Source organism: Musca vetustissima, unplaced genomic scaffold, assembly GCF_032173495.1.
Source record: "Musca vetustissima isolate MV318-11 ecotype Yass unplaced genomic scaffold, APGP_CSIRO_Mvet_v1 utg61169, whole genome shotgun sequence".
Taxonomy (NCBI): Eukaryota; Metazoa; Arthropoda; class Insecta; order Diptera; family Muscidae; genus Musca; species Musca vetustissima.
In genome coordinates, this window is record NW_026874574.1 from 47,282 (window position 1) to 50,918 (window position 3,637).

The following is a 3,637-nucleotide window of genomic DNA, read 5'->3' on the forward strand; positions in this document are numbered from 1 at the left end:
CTATCACCTGAGTTTAAATTCCAATCTTAGTTCCATGAATTTATATTTTCCCCCCTCCCGCTCTAAATATATTTACAAACTTAGCTAAATTAATGCCACGATAATAACAACAAATCCCATGATAATATTTTAGTTGCAACAACTAAAAGATCCCCAATAATTCAGCACAAAAATAACCTTGCTGCCCAAGGACAAATCAAGGATTATGATCGTAACCAAAGGAATGTGCAAAAAATTAAAAAAAAAATGATGAGGTACCAAATAATTATCTAAAAACACCATCATCGTCATCATACTCGAAGACGCGTCGTCAACATGATCATGGTCCTTGTCGTCATAATGGTTTGTGTCTGCCGCCTAACTGACAGACAGCCTGACACATTATGTATTTGTCTGGAGTGGAGTGCAAGCATAAAGTCAAGTGGCATCAAAAGCCAATCCGTTGACATTGCCAAACAACAAACACTTGTTGTCGTTATTAGTCCCGACACATCGGCCATGTCTTCATGCTCGCCGTTTGGCGAGCGTAAAATAATGTTCATGACACCAAAAAGGATATAATTTCAGATTTCTGTTTTTGATATTTCTGTGTGTGTGTTTGTTGTTTTTATTTTAATTTTTTCTTTATTGAAATTCCACAAAAAATAGACATCCCAAAGAATAAAAGACACCTTATTCATATGCTCCACAAAATCATAAAAATGGAATTTATGTGGATAGACATGTGAGACATGCGAATGTAATACAATCCTTCTTGTTAGTACAGTGAAAGAAATTTTGAGAATAAATGAATTTTTAAAGGATATTTTTCCCAAGGATCCAGCATAGACGTAAATTTTTAAAGAATATTTTTCTCAATGATCCTACTACAAGGCATGGATTTTTTAAAGAATATTTTTTGAGGCCTCTTTCTGTCCATGTTAAATTGTAAACAAAGTACAAGTCGCATTTATGACTCAAATTGGATGAAATTTGGAACAACTCCTTCCATATATATTTTCGTCCGATTTAAGGGAACCCCACCCATTCCCGATTTTAATTTTTAAAGATTTTCAATGGGCTGGTAAATCAATACCAATGCTTGTTAAGGTTTGTAACTTTGCACATATATATTTGAAGATTTAAAAGAGAAGAAAAATAATTTTCAAAAAAATTTTGTTGTTGCTTTGTTGTTGTTTTTTGTAATTAAAGAAAAGTCCTTATTTTTCATGGCGGGCACTGGAACATCGGAATCCGAAAATTCCAACGGTGTTAGAAAGAGTACATGTCTGGCTCTCGTATGAAATAGGATTATTGACTTCGCTCTAAAATTAACAAAATGGCGGACCTTTGAAAAAATATTTTTGGAAAATCGCCGATTTTTGACCAAAAACCAAGTTTAAAAATAAGGAAGATCTTCACCGATTGGCTTTATCCTAGTTCATACGATAGCTATATACTCACAGAGAAACGTGTAAAAATTTGGAATCGATTGGGTTATTAGTTTTTGAGTTATCGTGCCCGCCCTTCGCAAAAGAGAAAAACGCGTTTAAAGTTTGAGAAGCCCTTTAAAAAAAAAAATTTGACCCCGAATATGGGGGGGGGGTCCCCTTAAGGTAAATGGTGCACCAAAGACCCTATATATCTTTCGATTTGCACGAAATTTGGCATAGCCTACTGAATTAAGCCTAGAATGGTGTGTGCTATGTTTCGTGAAAATCAGTTCAGATTTAGATATAGTTCCCATATATATTTTCGTCCGATTTAAGGTGAATGGTGCACCATAGTCCCTATATATCTTCCGATTTACACGAAATTTGGCACAGCGTACTGAATTAGGCCTAGAATGGTGTGTGATAAGTTTCGTGAAAATCGGTTCAGATTTAGATATAGCTCCCATATATTTTTTAGTCCGATTTAAGGTGAATGGTGCACCAAACTCCCTACATATCTTCCGATTTACACGAAATTTAGCACATCGTTCTGAATTAGGCCTAGAATGGTGTGTGATAAGTTTCGTTAAAATCGGTTCATATTTAGATATAGCTCCCATATATTTTTTAGTCCGATTTAAGGTGAATGGTGCACCAAAGTCCCTATATATCTTCCGATTTACACGAAATTTAGCACATCGTTCTGAATTAGGCCTAGAATGGTGTGTGATAAGTTTCGTGAAAATCGGTTCAGATTTAGATATAGGAAGCTATCCCTTATATATTTTCGACCGGTTTCAGGTTGGGTTCTTATTGGATACTTAATGTCTCCAATAAAAATTATAAATATAGGTCCACTTTTTCTGATAGCCCCTATATAACGGTACCTCCTAATTTTCAGTATTTTGACGGTTTTGATCGTACTTTTCCACCGCATTGGCTGTAATTAAGTATTTTGAGTTCTTAATAGGTACCAAATCTCTCCACAAAAAAATATAAATATATGTCAATTTTTTCGGATAGCCCCCATATATGGGTATCCCAATTTTCGGTATTTTTGGGATCTTGAGCGTGTTTTTCAACCGAAGTCACTGAAATTTGGTACATTGGGTTCCTATTGGGTACTAAATGTCCCCACAAAAAATTATAAATATAGATCAACTTTTTTTGGTAGTCCCCATATAACGGTACCTCCTAATTTTCAGCATTTTGGGGGTCTTGAGCGCATTTTTCAACCGAATTCGCTGCAATTTGGTATTTTTAGTCGTATATGGTAACAAATCTCTCCACCAAAAATTATTAGTGTTCGCCCACTTTTTGGGGTAGTCCCCATATAACCCCATTTTTTTTTTATTAAAATCGTTATCTGATTTGTTCCGTGTTTTGGGTTTTGTTCTAAGACTCTGTTGTAATCTTTTCACCTGTGCGTAAGGTTCGATAAAGAACTATATATATGAACTATAACCGCATTTAGACCTAGTTCCTGTGCGGGAGGTACCAGAAGGAGTGGACCGATGTTCCAAATCTTCGAAATTGAACTAAGTTTGGAAGAAATAGTAAGATGGATGAAAATATAATTTTCCGAAACGGATTTTGTCCAAAGAAAGATGGGGTCTAAAACAAATATATTTCGACGAGGCACATTTTCACCGTGTCAAAGTGTATACATCCTCATTAGCCATAAGGCTGAGGGTATAATAATCCATTAAAAATTTTTGAAATTTATATTATGGTTTACATAATCGGTTTGTAGAAATATCGGTATAGGTCCACTTTTTGGTATTTTCCCTATATTTTCATTTCAAGTACCTGTAAGTATATTTATGGTGGAGGGTATCCAAAGTTCGGCCCGGTCTCAAAAATAGCGTAGGTCTCAAAAATGGCGTAGATTTTTTAAAGAATATTTTTTTGAGGTCTCAAAAAGGCGTAGATTTTTTAAAGAATAATTTTCTCAAGTACCCAACAAGGCGTGGATTTTTAAAGATCCACCAACATCTAATTATTCGCAGTAAAAATGTAATTCTTTCATAGAGCCTTGGGCGAATGTATCACCTTGTGATGGACTTTATCTCAACTGTCTCCACATTTTTAGAATCAAAATGCATCTGACTATCAGTTAAATCAATTTTGAAAAATTAATATCCAAAAATTTCCATCACAAGTTTCCTATAAAAGCCGCCTCCCCCATTTACAATTCGAAACCTTTTTTCCTGTCGATCTAATCA